At 46.8% G+C, this 18,352-nt stretch overlaps 1 long non-coding RNA gene across 2 annotated transcripts in view; it reads left to right on the top strand.

Annotated features, from left to right (window-relative positions):
* The first annotated feature begins 13,126 nt into the window (after positions 1 to 13,126).
* The window catches only part of LOC144828282 (uncharacterized), a 90,954-nt gene continuing 85,728 nt past the window's right edge, over positions 13,127 to 18,352 (top strand). For both annotated transcript variants that reach the window (XR_013610411.1, XR_013610412.1), the window contains exon 1: positions 13,127 to 13,473. This is a non-coding gene — a long non-coding RNA (uncharacterized LOC144828282). The remainder of the gene's footprint in view (positions 13,474 to 18,352) is intronic.

Here is an 18,352-nt window from a genome sequence, read left to right as displayed (position 1 = left end):
TCAGAGGCAGCAATCGCTGCCAAGATGTCGCTATCAATCTGTGTGTTAGACCTAGTAACTGCTGCAACTAAGTATGTAGATACTGCTGATTTCGCTGCTTCATCAGCAAGCGAGTTGCCAACAGCGTGAACTCCTACGCGCTGATGACCGAGAGTATGAATCACATAAACGAGTGGCAACATAGCCTTAAGCTCTGCCACTCGAACCCAGATCATTTTATGTTTTATTGTGCTACCCTTGGAATCATGAAAATCATTTTGAATCCAAAAGAACAAGTTTTCATTGTAAGACTGGACACAGTAGTAAGAATCACTTACAATTAGAGTAGTAACACTTGGATCTGCGTACTCCAAAGCTAGTAAGAGAGCACGAAGCTCTGCCAATTGTGCGGTGCAATCGCCCAGGGGCAACGTGTGCACTTCCCTGGAAACGAACTCATCATTCAACATAGCACCGACTACAATGGCGCATGCGGAAACGTAGGCATGTTTAGAGCCATGCGCAACCTGCGCCGACCCATCAGTGTAAACGATGCAATGGAAGTCCTCCAAAGGTCGCATAGCCAGAGGAGCAGGATGAACGAATTCATACTGCAAGTACTCCTGCGACCGTAAGGAAGCGTCAAAAATAAACATGACATCCGTGGATGACAATGACGCTGCCCACTGAATCCACCGAGGGTGCAAAGCCTTTGAATTCGGTACACTGGCTTTCGTGACTGCCTCCAAGTGAGGACAGGGTGTTACCACTAGCATGCGTTTCCCCTGAGACAGTGCTCGTTCCTTTAGAATAGCCATCTGTACAGCAGTTAAAACCTTTTCTACTGTGGGAAACCGCATCTCAGCCGAAGTGTACAAGTGTGACTTGTAAGCAATAGGTACTGTGTCACCTTCATTAAAAGTGAGGTATGTGAAACCCACCGTCCCAGGAATTATTCTTATTACCAGGTTGGTGTGGTTATCACGAGTCAGTAAATATTTAGAAGCGAGCAGATCAGCCTGCAAGTATTGCAAAATGGCTGAATGCTCAGGCAGCCAGCATGATTTTGAGAAAGTTGGTTATATCAAAGCATACAGAGGCTTGATACGCTGGGCATAATCCGGAATGTAAGTTCTGCCGAAATTCAAAAAGCCCAGTAAAGACTGTAATTTTTTCAGAGTTGTTGGAGCGCGTAATTGTGCGCACTTCTCTAAGAAGTGAGGAGCCAAACCTCTACCTTCATTGTTGAGCTCATAGCCCAAAAACAACACTGTGTGTTCTGCAATGTGCCATTTTGCAAAATTAAATTTGTATCCCATGTCTGCAAAGGTACAAATTATGGAATTCACTCGACACAGATGCATCCATATTTCGTCGTCTGTGAGATAAATATCATCCACATAAGAACATGCATCCGGATCCATTCCCTCCAATAGTGTGACTATTCTGGAGGTGAAGACCCCAGGACTATTTTTGTAGCCCATTGGGAGTCGCCGGAAGCATTTTTGCACCCCAGCGGACGTAAAACTTGTCCATTGGGAGCTAAAGCCATCCAGTCTGTGGGCATAAAAACCATTGGAAATGTCAAGCGTTGTCTTGAAACACTTACGCACTAGACTATCCACTAGGGCAGAGCCGTGAGTATTCTGTACTGCACAGTTACGGCAATGCGAGTTCAAATGCCGGTAATCCAATACCAAACGATATAATCCGTCAGGTTTGGTCACAGTAAAAAGGGAATTATTCATTGGTGACACACACGTTTCAATAACTCCTTGATATTCCAATTGTTCAAGGATTTCTGCGACGGCCGCTTTAGCTTCACGCCGTATGGGATATTGAGGCTGAGGCTGCGGCTCCGACCGCAAAGGAATTTCGTGGCTTGGGGATAATTTGTCCCAACCACATTCGTTGCGGTAGAGAGCCGGTGCAAGAGCCCGAGCCCACTCTTCTGCAAAATGCTGCGCATGCTCAGTCGAGACAGTGTGCGCGAAACTGGGAAGGATTACCTCCTCCCCTCGCGGCGCTGCGAGCACAAAAGGTGGGGGCCAGTCAGCCTCGGAAAGCAAAATGTCGTACGTAGACGAAAGGTTCTCCCAAAACACCCCTCTGACAGTACGCTGTATGTCACCTTCAATTAACAGGACAATTTCAAAAAGTCTTTCAGGGGGAGCTAATCTCGTATCAGCTGTTTCTATTACAACAAACACTTCAGTCGCTGTCACCCTCAGTAGTGGACGGAGCGCCTCTCTGACTATGGTAATCTCCGCCGCGCTGTCCAGCAAGGTCAGAGCCCACGTCAGATTCCGAAGCCGCGTTCTCACTATCTGTGGCATATCTATGCGCTGTTAAGGCCGCGACTTTCTTCTTCGCAAACTGCGGACGCTTAGGCGTAGAATCCTCCTGCTTCACTGCGCCGTCCGTCTGGCGGGACTGACCACGTCCTTGCTGGCCACCACGTCCACGTCCACCCCCTCCTCCACCACCGGTCTTCTGGGCCGATGTTTCCTGAAAGGAACGAGGAGAGCGTTGATCAGAACCCTGAAAACGATCAGGTGATTTAATCATCGCGCGATCGCGCAAATCATAAACTCTGTCTGCCGGCGCAGGAGCTTGTATAGCAGGAACAGAATCCTGAGTTTGCCTAGTCTGCTTCCCCTGTGTCTGTTTTTTAGGCCAATTCTGTTTTTTGGACTTGGGCTGGACATCTGTCACTGCATATTGTCCCTGAGGTTGTTTTTTATCCTTCACTGGAAAATATTTCAGACCTCTACTTGTGCGGCCAATTGTCTTATATGCGGCCACCACAATCTTTGCTCACTGGCGGAGTTTGTCGGCATCGGGCAGAGCAGCCAAAGCATTCGACACCTGAAAGTTAACTGCATCTCCTTTAACATTGGAGAGAATGAGATCACTTACAATCTCAAATGAACCACACAGGCGCATACCCAATTCAACCGCCGCCTCTGGACCGTGATCATTCTGAACACGTCTAATGATTTCAGGCAGGGCATTCATAGACGGGGTGCCGAAGCACCTCGTATAAACTGCCGCAAAAGTTTTTCCCCAGCTTTCACAGTCAACAAGTTCAGGAGTTATATCCTTCGGTAGAGTAATCGTTAACATTCGATGTTTATCAGCAGGAGTAGAATTCGGAAAAACCGCCTCCAGTTGATCAAACTTCTCTGCTAGCCAGAATGGGAAGTCATCGTTGTCAACTGGACGCGCACCAAAAACCGAATTAACCATCACTGGATTGAGACGCATTCCGCCTCGTTCCATGGGAGCGGCCGCACCCCCCTGGGGACCACCAGGAAGATGTCGACCGATGTATTGCACTAAAGCACGAATCACGGAAATGGAAACAACATGTAGCCTGCGAATTTCTGCTAGGGTACAAGCCCCGTGATTCGGGTGCGGGGTAAAGCCACCCAACGCAGGCCAATTTGTACCTGGAATTGAGAGTGGACCTAACCTCGCAGCGGACAAAGAGTGGGGGAGGGCGCCATCAAACCAAACTCGATGCTGCCAATGATCAATAGGTATTTCCAATGCCCTGTACGGCGTATATTCAGCCGGGACATCCGAGGCGGTGTAGGAGTGGAACAAACCAGAATTAGCGTCCACAGCCGGAAACGTAACCCAAGAGTAAAACAACTCGTAAGGAAACGCCGGATCTGCACATACCACGAAAATCACAGCCATCCCATCTACTGGGACTTGGTACGTCTGAAGATGGTTGCGTACCGCTACGCGACTATGCTGCGCAATAGCCACCGCCGCCATGACAACACTGGAAACAAGAAAACACAAAGAATACTTTGTAGCACAACTGGGTAGTAATTCAAAGAAACCGTTTAAGAAAGAATCAAGCTTGAATAAAGACCTATTTCAAAAAATAGGTAGGTTTCACCGACACCCCGTTTTCCGGAAACGGATGTGAAGGGGTTAAGGCATGAACGATAAACTACTCGAGTGTCATGATATAAGACCACCGAAACCGTTGGGCGCCATGTAGCAGGGTTTCTGTACTCACACAGAACTGTGCACAGAGGAGTGGAACCTCGGCAAATTAGGGTGTCCCAAAACTTACCTTAGCAACCAACTCACCCCTTACCGAGCTAGCTACAGTGTCTCATTGGACATATCAAACTCCCAATGTTTAGACAAACCAGAACATGAACTTACAGTACCTCAGGGTACGTGGGACTCATGAACACTCTTTCGTTATATTATCATTACAAACCAGAACATGGAGTAAAGAAGACACATGTGCATTTGAAATGTTTATTTACTAATGCCGTCTTCTCAGGCGCAGTATCTTAGATAATACAAGTATACTTATTATCAGTATCAAAATTACCAGCATAGTTACTAAGACATAAAAAGCGAATGGTGACAGCATGTTAACATGCTGTAATGAATAAGAGTTAACAACACTTATATCTCACCCTCCCTAACACATATATTATATTATTAGCTAAGAAGGTCTCTTTGGGTTGTTTTAGGGCGGGCCCATACCTTAGTGTCCTAGCATGAAGGAATCACATCAGCATACACCAGCTCTCTCTGCATGTGCACCGCATCAAGTGTGTTAACAATTCTCGTGCAAAGCAATATCAATCCCGCCTCAAGCCCAAGTTGGCAAAGGCTGCACTTGTGTTATGACTATGAAGGCGTGGAGATCAGACCTCATAACAATTCCATATCGTGTTGCTCCTGAAACTTCAGCACTCTCCGTGCAGACATGGTTTAACAAACAAAACTGATATCAGAGCAATAACATATTATTCTCACATACACCACGGCAAACCACTAGGTTGAAAGCTAAGTCAACAATTAAGGGTCGTGTGCAGAAGTTGCAAGAAAGGAAAAATGGCGTTTAAATCTCAAATGTACCTATGCTAACTTAACACGATATAAGGATATATAGGAGCTATACAACAGTAGGGGTTCCAAACCTACCAGCTAATGACTCAGAGAACTTTAGCCAATTGAAAAACAAAGTATGCTATTCGCTGGAAAACAATGTTGATTTTAGTTATTATGACTATGATGACATATTATTCTTCAGAAGGGTAGGGTGGGTGGGCCCAATGCATAAGTCTTTACAGGGGCACTGTGTTGTAATCAAATACAGGTCACCTGTCCTGGCCAAGCAGTTACTCCACAGTTCTGTATCATCAACCATTAGTGAAGCCTGTATTAACATCTTCCCACTAGGTTTTTTTCTTTAATGTTGGCAGCCCCTTCCCCCTCCCACAGGTAGTTTGATTCATCATTCCCTCAGGCTCCCAGTGTTCTCCTCTGCACAAACGGCGATCCCCATGAGTAATAGATTTGACCCTCTAAGCGCCATGGACCTAAATGATTGACTTCATGATTTATCTTCTCCCGGGATTACCCGTCCACGCTTAGAAATGGGTTCCCCTAACTTACTACCTGTAGAGCTAACATCGACTAGTGTCCCAGGGCGCCATTTAAAAATTCTAAGCTGTAACATGGCAGGTATCAGGGATAAGCTGGCGGACCCTAACTGGTTTAATTCCACTTCTGAGTTTGATATCATTATGTTACAGAAGAATAGGGCTCTCAACCTGGTTGGCCGAGACGGTAATGAAAGTTTCTGTGTGGTAGCAATCCCCTCCCATGGTCGGCGGCCACGCGTGAGTCGAATCACTTTAACTAAATTTGCAGCTAACCTGAGAGTTTATCCAATCCCTGGCAAAGATAGTGGCATTCAGATCCTTTGGGTGGTAATTTCTAAAGATTTTTTCTTGTCAATTTGTATAACTTGCTTGGTGACCCTGGGTGCCAGATCAGGTTCTTTTTGAAACAGTATTGCGCCTAGTGCTCAGATCATTCACTTATTTAAAATATTTTAGAATAATGATGGGAGGGGACTTTAATGTTAAGCTAGGTCACATATGCCATGAAGGAAACCCCTTCGTGCCAGAAGATCGGTGACTCCAACTTTGACCAAAGGGGCCGAAAGCTGTCAGAGGCCCTGGGCAAGGGCTGGGTTAAGAAATGTAATTTCTGGGGTTACCAGTCTGTCTAGGGAACTGTCCACTTTTGTGGGTTTGAGAAAAGGGACCATTATATTACATCTTTATCGCACAATCTTTTGGTTAGACTGGTTAGCCCTGGAGTGGTCCATGAATCCACCTTCAACGACCCATGCTAAAGGTGGATTCATTGAGTATTATATAGTCTGCACTCTTTACAAAGACTTGTTTTTTAGATAAATTGAACATTTTCGACCTGTAGAAGGTGAAGAAATATTAAAAGTTCACCGAAACGCCACGTCAACAGTTTTTCGTAATTTTGTTTTTACATCTGTGTACATTTTGAAAACTTGTATTTGTATTTTGTGTTTTCTGGCAGAAGATCATTTTAATCTATTAATGAATTGAATGTTTTGTGATGAGCAGATTGTGTGTTGTATTGTGTATTGCAAACATTTAAGATCAATTGGTCTCTTTTGATATATTGAAATTTGTAAATAACAACTGATAGTCTACTATATGTCTTAATTATATAGTTTCTTCTCAACACTTTACAACTAATATATGTATGAAAAATACTTGTAAAAACAGAACATAAGAAAAAAATATTTATATGAAAAAGCTTTCACTGAAACACATCGGACGGTGCCTGACCGGAACAATTTGAAGGAGAAGAAACCAGGGAAAACACAATAATAATCATCACAAATACTTCCCCCACTTAAATCCAGAATAATGTACCCCACAGGACTTGTCATTTAAATAATTTATTATCAAAAATATATATTATACTTTTTGTTAAGATGTTTTTCTTCTATAAAATTACATATTCAGACAATATACATATAATAGACAATTAGAAGCATTGTACATACATAAAAAACGAGCCCCTAGCACATAATGAAAAAATATACAATAACTGTACATGTGTCCATAATAAAATACACAGAAAAGAAGCATATAGTAAAAAACAATACAATAATGCACTGGACTATAGTAAACATAAAGACATTACATACACTGTACAGACACAAAACAAAGAAGAATGCACCAACGTGTTTTTTTCCGGAAGTACCATGTAAAAATACTCCTTCATCAGGGCGCAAAATTCATAATTTATGCAGTGGTCAAGGAAGCCATATGTGGCTCCTGTACTGTATCCTTATTTTATAGGACACCAGGGCTCTGTACAATGTAAAGCACAGGTTGTCTAAAGGTTCCAGATCAGAAGAGCCAAGCTTCTAGGAATGATAGGGAGTCCTAGAACACAGGAACTGAGGGGCATATTACCAAGGGGGTTTATCTCCGCTTTATTGGCTTTAAAAGCCAAGAAAGCGGAGATAAAATTATCTCCCTATTACCTAGGTGTCGCTAACACCAGTTAGCGACAGCTAGTAGGAGATAACGACCATCTTGGGGCCCACTTTGCATGTCAGTAATATTTATCACTAATGACATGCAAAGTGGGCGTGCCAAGATGTTAGCGACTGGAAACAGTCGCTAACATCGCTATCTCCTATTACCAACTTTTGGAGATATTCGCGCTAAGCGCGATTATCTCCAAAAGCTAACACCTGCCCTGAGCAGTTCTTAGCCATGTTAACCAATGGGAGGTGGATAACATGGCTAAGACCATCAGCTCGGTAATGCATGAATATCGCTGACATTTCAGCGATATTCATGCATTGCGGCCGTTTTTTATCGCATTTGCGATAAACCTTGGTAATACCAAGGTTTATCTGCGATAAAAATCACCGCAGCTCAGCGGTAAATTTTTGTCTCTAACCAAGTAATAGCGATAATTATCGCTATTGCTTGGTAATATGCCCCATAAATCCCTGCTGATTCAAAAACAGCCATCAGGTATCTGAGGGCTGGAGTGACTGATGTTGATATGGGCAGGGGTTATTAGAAAGAGTACTCCTGGGGTCCTCGAAGAGGAGCAAATATGGACTCAGTAGTTAGAGTGGTACAATGAAGGTCGTAATAACGATGAATCTGACACTCACAGTAACACAGTAAATAATTTCATCAAAATGTGAGGTTTAAATGATAACCTCTAGACGCGTCTATGGAGAATCAGGCACCCGGAAGACACGATTTGGCATCCTTATCCATGATATAATGTTGGACCCTGGGCCCCCCAGCCTTTGACTGCTGGAATATAGCATTTTGGGACAGCCTTATCCATGATATTTCCTTGACTGCTGAGATTTAGCACTAGAGGTTATCATTTAAACCTAACATTTAACAAAAGTCAGCAAACAGAGACTTGTTGGATAAATAGACAGCTATCTTCCCTCCCACAATCCACAATAAAATGTACAACTGCAAAGTCAAAACACGTGGGTGAAAAATAAAATGTTGAAATGTTTTTTCGACATTAATTGAAAATATTTTCACAAAAAGGAATGTTTGATTATGTCTTTTCACAGTCCACTCTTTGGAATATTTGTTCTGTGTCATGATCTAATCCTCTAACTCAAAAATATCTTTCATGGGGTCCTTGAAATGCAATTTAGGGGCATATCAGCAAGGCGGCGTTATAAAATTATTGCCGCTTTTGTGTCCGTTTTCGACTGAAAAACAGCGATAATTTTATCTCCTTATCTGCAAGGTCATGCTATCGTGTGAATTTGTGCCTTAGCGCCCTTACTCATAGCGCCCAGCTTTGCATCTCTAATGAGATGCAAAGTGGGCGTACCTTCCCAAACTTCAGTGGAGAATGTCGCTAAACGGAATTACTCCAATTAACAAGCATATTGCTAACCTGCTTAGTGATATTAAAAGAAGCGCTAACCGCGCTTAACGCAGGTTTCTGTACGCCTGCTTTTCATCAGACATAGCCATGTAATCCATTGGGAGGTGGATTACATGGCTAAGTCCACCCTGCCCTATCCACAAGGTATCGCCTGTCACAGTGCGATTATCGCCGGTTTCCCAGCGATAATCGCACTGTTTTGAAGCCAACACTTTGATTTCTATCGCTTTGGAGATATGCGTTGCTGATAGCACGCTATCTCCGCGATAAAAAACAGCGATAGCCGGCGATAATTATCCTAGTCCTAAGTGCGCCTAGTGATAATTACCCCCAATTGTTGCTGATATGCCCCCAAGTTTGCAGTCGTCCAGGTCAAGAGTTATATAAGACCGACAATGCAGTTTTGTGCTGCACAGTCCACTCTGCTTGCCCAGAAGAGGGTCAATATAGTGCAGTAAAACTAGCTTTTCAGAGAGCAGAGTCATGCAATAAAACAGAATGAGTGACACTTTGTTCAACCTTTACCCACCAAAGACTGGTTTTAGCATAAAATGTGTGCACTGGAGACCACTGGTTCCTTATTTTTAACAAACAAAGAGAAAGATGATTTTTTTTCCAGTGCAGAATGCACAGCTGAACTCCTTCATCTGGCTTCAGTCTTGTTCGTTTCGAGCAGTCCTATAAAGTGCCAAGTTTGTTTAAATTTTGTAGGCTCAGATGTGTTACATATCAAAAGATTTGAAACAGAATCACGTGCAGCAACATCTTCTTAATTATTAGGCACACAACCCAGCTAAGTCGTGTTTTGTGAAAAATTAAGTCTGTACCATCCTGTTATGTTGGACTTGGTTGGAAGTCTGTTTGGTGGCTAAAAACCAAAAACAGAGGCCCCACTATTTGGTTGAATTGTTTTAGTATTGTGTGTATAAAAAAATCACTCAATCATTATGGTATTTGAAACTAATGTCGGCTGCTGGCATAAACCTGAAATGTAGGGCCTTAAATGTTGATGTGTTTAACTCATTTGCTTCCGCTCTGACAGAGCCGCTGCATCTGTTTTGTAAATATTATCATAAATATTGTATGATATTGTAATGTCAAAAAACAAAGAGGGGAGTAAAGAGGTACTGCTCGACACAAGCAATGGAGGTGGATACGTCCTCCTTCGGTCTATAGATACTAAACAAAAAGATCCACCCTCAGATAGACTTGAAAGCCATGTCCATGCTTCATCATGGGGGTCTTCCCGCCCCTCTACAGGACGGGGCGTGCTACGCCATCTTGGATATGGTGTAAAAGTATGGGACTCTTGGGGACTTCTTTGTAAGAAATTCCGCCTCTTTCCCAAGAGTCCCATACTTTTACAACATACCCAAGAATCACAAGAAACTTGGGCAACCAACCAGGACTCCCGATTGTCTCGGGGATAGATTCCATTCTAGTACCTCTGTCTAAGTTTGCAGATGCATTTCTCCGACCTCTGATCCAAGAAACAGGAACCTACTTGAGAGACACCAAGACGGTACTACAACTACTCCAGGATATTGAGTTTGACCCTGAGAAGAACCTTCTCATCGGGACTTGATGTAATGAGCCTGTATATGAGCCTCCCACATGATGAGACACTGACCATTACTGAGGAAGTATTATTCTCTACCGGATGGGAATATCAAACACCACAAAATGAGGTGATAAAGTGCCTATCATTAGCACTCACAAGGAATTACTACATTTATGAGGGCACCGTCTACCAACAGAAGCAGGGGACCAGCATGGGGAAAACTTTTGCCCCAGCATAGCTGGTCTCTACGTTTACCATCTACAGACAAAGGAATCCTGAACACCAGCAACCCCTTCTTCCGCCATATAAAAACTTAAAAATGGTACATCAATGATGTCCTAGTGATATGGGAAGGGGACATCCCGTCTACAGAAACCTTCCTGATTTGGCTAAATCAGCAGGATAACTTCCTAAAATTCACGAGCACCACCTCACGAGACAACCTGGTGTTTCTGGGTCTCAACATATATCCAGGAAAAGGGACTCTGAAAACGATAACACATTTTAAAGCAACAGCAAAGAACTGTTTACTTCTATATAATAGCTTTCACCCTCACCATCTCAGGGAGAATCTTCTCAACTGACAATTCCTCCACCTCCGGAGGAATTGTACCGAACTACAGGATTTCAGGAGCCTGGCATCTGACCTGCAAACTAAACTTTTGAAACAAAATTACCCCAAAAGGGTCATCGACAAGGCTATGAAGAGGGCAAGAAAAAATAACAGGGACTCCATGTTGGAGGACAGGGTTACCGTTGAGCAGGAAGAGGGACCTATCCGTGTTACCACGTTTAAAACACATTCAAACCAGATCACAAAAATTGTTAACAAGCACTGGAGACTCCTCAACTGCTGTCAACTGAACATCCCTAAACCTATGTTTGCACACAGGAGAGCAAGGAATTTGAAGGAGATGCTCGTCCACACTAGACCAAGGGTAACTCCACCAACAAGACCAACAGGCCTACTACTACAATAAATGCCTCCTAACCTGCAGGATGGCGAGAGTGCCCTTTTTTAAAAAGAACAGCGGTGGGTGTTCTGCCTTCGAAATCACACCAATGGGCTCGATAACGATATACCATGGAACCAGTTCTCCTGAGGAAACCTCCTGTTCCTAGATATATGTACGTACACTGCCACGAACGCTAAAATACAGCCCTTGAGACCTACCTGATCACCTCATTCAGGATAAACACAAGAGCTGTGTTGTAGGCCGTTGGGTACCACACAACCACCGGCATCAATAACTGCCTGCAGGATACCCAAATCCTAGTGTCAGTAACTGCCCCCAGGCACGAGGGTCATGATAGAATGCATACAATCAGCACAGTGCACACCTAACCCATACTGATTAAAAATGGGGCCTGGACAGGATACGTGTCTTCATTTTTTACTGATCAATTTTTACTGATCATGCGACTGAAAAAAATCCCTGTCATTAAATTAATCATGGGACCACACTCAAGTATTCTAACACTTCCCTTTGTAACCATATTCATAACTTGGTCGATTTAATTTTTATTTCTCATTTTTTAGATTTGTCACTTGAGGGGGTAATGCCATTGTCGTGCCAAATTTAATTCAGGTAACCACATGCCGTCCATAGTTTGTTAAGCCCAATATCCTGCATTTTTGCACAATACAGTAGTCAGGTTGGCAGTTTAGTCTCAACCGAGCACAGCGTAACCCGCACTCTGTTGGTATCACTTCCAGGTGATTACCTGGATGCACACTTTGACAGCCGCTGTGGGGGAGGACATCAGAGGCTGGCCCAGTGGCATAAACCGAATCAGGGGTTGGCGCATTTGCATACACACAGCACATCGTCAACCTCACTCTGTTGGTATCACTTCCGGGTGACACCAGAGGTTGGCCCACTAGCATACAGGGACTAAGGGGATTCTGGGATACCTTCCGGTGAAGGACAGGTGTAACACCCTATGCTCATAAGCACCAGTGGGAAGAACAATTATTGGTCCTACTTAAGGACCCCCCGACTCAGCTCCATTTTTCAGCGGAGGCACAGGGAGGCAAGACATGGCGGGCAGTGTCCCAGGAGCAGTGCGTACTGTATAGCCATGGAGCAATCTTGATGTCGATTAGGTCTGTGACTGACACAACTACTTTAAAACAATTTGCTTATTCTTCTTTCCTATTTTCTAGATTGCAACTACAGGCCCCCCTCCCACCCGTAACAGGCTCATGGGGCACTTTTTCATTTACGATCAAGTAGGTTGACATTTCTGCTACCTAGACGCATTTTACTCCAACAGAAGCTTGATATACAGTGATATTGAGTATGTGTAGTAATACAAGTATTCTTTGGACTAAATAGATCAAGTCTGATGGTATAGAGTGTGTGCTTTGTGTTCTATGTGCGTTTGTCTTTGTAAATGGCATTTTTTCCTTTCTTTTAACAACAGGACACGTCACCATCATTTTTCACTATGATCAATGATAACGAGTACAGTGCCACACATCACTCTCTCCTTGCAGGTCACTACTTGTCACGATGGATGATTTAATAGTCTTGCATTCCAATATTATGCCATTTTTCTTCCAGATAACGATGAAAGATACCTATTTAGATATTATATAAAGTGCAGTGAAAATTCACATGTGCTACGTATTCATTTGCATGAACACATATCGCAGAAAAGATTAGTAAATCACACACCACGTTAGTAAGTGAGTGTAGGAGGGATCCTTTTGTTCCTGAAGAAGAAGCCAGGGGAGTTCTTCAAAACATGTTGACAGACATAGAAGGCCCGGCTCATTGAGGCAACATTCCTCCTTCTCCGGGGGGCGCTAGAGGGCGCACGAGCTAATGGCCGCACTTTAGTGAGGCTCTGGCTGCCTGGGCAGAACTATCCTGCATTTATCCTCTAATCCTGCAGTTTTCCACCTAAAAATTTCAACGAGTGTCAGGAACCGTGCCCTGCAGATCCTGTCAAAATTTGGAGGCGATCCGACGTCGGAAACCGGACTTCGTCAAGTTTGAAGTCAGACCGGGACACACTGCTGCAGAGGGGCGGCGCGACAGCCTGGTAGTGCGACTACGGGAGGCCGAGGCTCGCCACGAGGAAAGTGGGCCGCAGTTGCGGGGCGGCCCGCCTGGAAAGTGCTATTCCTGCCAAGGATCGGCTGACCTGCTGTGGCGGTGAGTTTTCCTCCTTTGCTGGCCACGTTACCGTGCAGGGACGTTAAGCAGCGATCCAAAGACTTGCTGGGACCGTGAGTAGAGACGGGACCTGCCGCCTGACCGGGAGGTGGGTGAGAGAAGCCCCGGGCTGGACGAACATTTGCCATAGTGCCAGACCACCCTTCGTGAGTTCGCCGCTGCTGGTGGAGGTGGGCAGGGGGGCGCCAGGAGTTTGCTGTGGAGCACGGCCGGATACCGGACCCTTCACTGGTCGCTGCCCACCGGCAGCACGGTGGAGCCCTCCCCCCCCCCGAGCCTCTCCAGTAAGGTCTGAGAGTATCCCTGTAAGGCAGGGGGGACTGCATGAGCGCAACTGGGGCATATCTCGGACCACTGTACCTACTGACGACGCACAGCGCCCATAGGAGTGTGGCTGGCACTGTGTTGCGGAGGCGCCGCTTGTCTGAAGGTCTGCAGGGGTGCGCACCTCTCACTCGTACTACGGCGAGGCCGCGTGCGGCCTGCAACCCGGATACTGGTGGAGAATTCTGTACACTTGTGTGGGCAGCTCGGCGCTGTGGGAGACACTGTGGCCCCGACTGGGCGCTGGAGATCCTCGTAGCTGTTATAGTGTCCCCTTCCACGCACTACTAGCGGGCGATGCGGGCAGAGGGTGACGGAGGGGCACAGGCCTTCCCTGCCCAGCGGAGGTGAGACACACCTTGGTGGAGAGCTGACGGTGGTAGGACACCTACAGAGTGGCCTCGGTGGGGGCACTCTATCGCGCTAGACCGCTCACCCTTGATACGACACCACCGGCCGTGCGCACATCGGAGCCTGGTGGAACCACTAACGTCTCCTGAGCGATCGACGGTAGCTTCGGTTACTGGTGCTGAAGACACGCTCTGTTCCGGTTGTGACTCGCGCGCTGCTGGACCGCTCCTTGGGCCGAAGGTGCCGCCACGTACGCAACCAGTGTGCTGGAGGATCAGATGCAAAGGGATTTGTCGACAGGCAGTGAGAACCGCTCCAGTCGTATCTTGCCGAGCACCTCAAGCCCCTACAAGCGACGCACAATGGGGAAGAATGACAATAAGCAGCCTAAACTCTCTTTTGAACCCGCGGCCACTAGGAAACAACTACGAGACACGGCAGGGGCTGGTGGTGCACGTGGATCACCGAGTGCTGCACCCTTATCCGCCTCCGTGACCCCTGAGATGCAAATGATGATGGAGGAGATGAGGCAGGGCTTCGCCACAATAGTGGACAGGTGGATCGGCTGTCCTCGAGGATGGATGGGGTCGCACAGAAACTGGAGGTTCACGAGGAACGCCTTACGGAGGCAGAGCGACGCATATCAGCTGCGGAGGATGCATCAACGTCCCATGATACCCGCCTCTCCAGAATGGACAACATCCTGCGCGTGATAGCGGCGAAAAATGAGGAGTTGGAGGCGAGGAGTAGACGCAATAACATCCGCGTCACAGGCGTACCGGAATCCACCAACACTGGGCGTATGGAAGAATATGTTGAAAAAATCCTCGCGACTGCAGTGGGCAGGGAAGCCTTCTCCGGTCAATTTATTGTCGAAAGAGCACACCGTTCCCTAGGTCCACGTTCTGAGCCAGGAAGGCCACCGCGGCCGATTATCGCTCGGTTGCTCAACTACCGCGACCGCGACGCGGCACTAAGGGCGGCACGAGTGCACCGAAACCTGACATGTGATGGGGTGACCTTCTCAGTATACCCGGACTTCACCCCTATGGTGCAGGAACAACGGAAGAAGTTCCTGGATGTAAAGAAAAAGCTTAGAGACATGCAGGTGGACTATGCACTCCGGTACCCTGCAAGACTCAGAGTGACCCACCAGGCCAAACAACATTTTTTCACTAATCCGCAACAGGTGGAGGACTATATCAAAAAAATCCGGGCTACTAGAGGTGGAAGGCGAAACGAGGAGGATGAAGATGTCGACGGGGGACGTTTGGAGAATGCTGGCGAATGACAGCGCCTTTCTGAGTTAGACTGATAGACCTTTTATCGTTGAGCTGCTGCTCGATTTGTCCCCTTGAACCTGGCCAAGCCCCGAATGGATTACCTTGCTGTGGCAACGAGTTGCAGATTCATTGCTACGTGAACTTGCTGTGAATGAGCTGGTGACTCGCTGACTGTGGCCCGATAATGGGATTGTTGTTGAAACGGGCAAGATGTTGGCAAACTTGATGGAGGCATGTCCTGCTGCTGATAAATGGGCATTCTCACTTGAATGCACTGGAGTCCTCTCCACCTGGGGAGGAAGACGTGAGATACGTTGAGATGATGGACAGGTACAACTCTGCAGGGGTGATGTATACCAGGCACCACCCCCCCATCTCTGACTGTTCCCGCATGGTGTGTACGGGGCGGGAGGAGATTAACGGGGTGGATTGGTGCGTTCCTCTGTTGCCCCCGGAAGGGGATCCCCCACACAGTTCTTTGTTGGTTGTTGAGTATGGGGTTCAGGGAGGGGGGAGGGAATGTGGTACTGGCAAGATTGGGTTGCTTCAGTGGGAGGGGGGAGGTATGGGAGTGCGGGAGTTGGGCTGTTGCCTGCGGGGAGAAGGGGAAAGTGTGCCTGTTGGGGATTGGGTTGTTGTGACCATAAGTAATGTTTCGGGAGATATCTATGACGTGCACACATGTATTGCAGCGAATGTGACTGATAGTGTTACGGTATGGGAGATGCGGATGTTTCGGACAGTGAGTGAACTTGCACTAAGTATGATGCGAATAAGGGCTGGCATCTTGGCTATGATTCTTTATAGGAAGGGCAGTGGCAGACATGGGTGATGATGCATTGAATAACATCTCAATATTGTCCTGGAATGTGCGTGGCCTTAATGATCCCAGGAAATGCAGAAATGTAATTACGTATTTAGATAGACATCATGTGAAAATAGCGTTACTTCAGGAAACTCACTTGGACCCACGGAGGGACCCTAAATTTGCATGTAGATGGGCACTTGTGAGGGAGTTCTCTTCTTATTCCACGTATTCCAGAGGTACGGTCATCTTGGTTAACAAAGCCCTGCCATTCCAAAAGTTGGGAGCGAGGGTGGACACTGAGGGACGGTATGTGATCCTATGGGGCAGACTGGGCACGGAGGTGGTCATAATTGTGAACTGTTATGCGCCCAATGTTGATACACCTGGTTTTTTCCTGACATTGTGGGGTCATGTGTTAGAGGTCGAAGCTGCACACATCATCTGGGGGGGGGACTTCAACTTGTCGCTGATGCCTGCAGTGGATAGGTCGGATGGCAGTGGCCAATACAACACAAAAGCCCGTGACACCCTGTTGGTTATATTAACTGAGGCAGGGCTAGTAGATAGCTGGAGGTTCACGCACCCAGTGACTAGAGAGGGCACACATTTCACGGCACACGCACGTACATGGGCGAGACTTGATTACTGCTTTATATCAAGGGGCCTAGCTAATGGTGTCATTAATGTAAACCATTTGCCTCGGACCTTCTCTGACCACTGCCCGGTCTTGGCTATACTTGAGATGCCTGGACTACGCAAATCGAGACCGCCGTGGCGGCTGTTCCCCTCCTCTCTTCTCGACCCTGTCTTCAAGCATGAACTCGGTGAGGAGATAGAGGCTTTCTTCCCTAGAAATAAGGGGACAGTCGAGAGTGTTGAGACAATTTGGGAAGCCTTCAAGGTGACTGTCAGAGGCATCACGATCGCTAAGAGCTGCGGGATACTGAGGGACATAGTGCGTACGCTGACTAAACTTGAATCGGAACTTAAAGCCCTGGAGGCGGAGATGGTCCACAACCCTAGCCCTGACCTGGCGCGGGAATTCAAGTCGAAGCTTTCAGCCTTTGAGGAGGAAGCTGCCAGGGAGGTGAAGTTCAGGGGCAAGTACTGGACGGCTAGGAGATTCTGCGAGGGGGACCGGCCGGGGAAGGTACTTGCTGCACTCACGCGACACCAACGCTATGCCACCCATATCTTGGAAATTGCTGATGGCAAAGGGGGGACCTATCAGGACACCAAAAGGATACAAGACACCTTCCTACAGCACTACAAACATTTATATACCTCGCAGCAGGAGGGCGAAGTGGAGTTCGGGGACTTCCTTGATGATATAGCGCTATGTTGGCTTGGCGATAGCCACAGGGCCTTCCTTGGGAGTCCTTTTGAACTAGATGAGATTAGGGATGCTATCATGTCCCTCAGTAACGGTAAAGCTGCAGGGCTGGACGGCCTTCCAGCTGAATTTTACAAGTGCTACATTGACATTATGGCGCCGGTGCTGAAGGAAGTCTTCACAGAGTCGCTGGAGGTGGGGATTTTGCCAGGCTCAATGAGGGAGGTGGCGATTACCTCACTCCTGAAGCCAGGGAAAAACCCGTTAGATACCGACTCCTATAGACCCCTCTCGCTTCTGAACTGTGATGCGAAAATACTTGCCAAAGTGTTGGCGACTAGGCTGTCCCTACTCATGACTACCCTGGTGCTACCGGATCAGTCGGGCTTTGTGCCGGGGCGAGCTACGTCGCATAACCTTCGCACGCTGTTCTCCCTTATCCCCACCATTGCGCCAGAGCTACCTGTGGCAGCTGTGTTTCTGGACGCCACCAAAGCGTTTGATTCTGTGGAATGGGGCTACCTCATGGCTATTTTGGTCAGAATGGGATTTCCTCAGATTTTCATCTCATGGGTGAAGCTTCTGTACACTGCCCCAGTTGCAAGGGTCGTCATTAATGGTGTGCTTTCTCCACTGATGCCGATCATGAGGGGAACCAGGCAGGGCTGCCCCCTATCGCCCCTGCTTTTCGCCTTGGCAATTGAGCCATTGGCATGCAGGATCCGGCAACTACATAAGGCCAGCGCCTTTAACTGCTAC

The sequence above is a fragment of the Lissotriton helveticus genome, chromosome 4_1 (assembly GCF_964261635.1).
Source record: "Lissotriton helveticus chromosome 4_1, aLisHel1.1, whole genome shotgun sequence".
In the NCBI taxonomy this organism is placed as follows: domain Eukaryota; kingdom Metazoa; phylum Chordata; class Amphibia; order Caudata; family Salamandridae; genus Lissotriton; species Lissotriton helveticus.
Note: the sequence above shows the minus strand (reverse complement) of the source record. Positions and strands in the feature narration are given on the sequence as shown.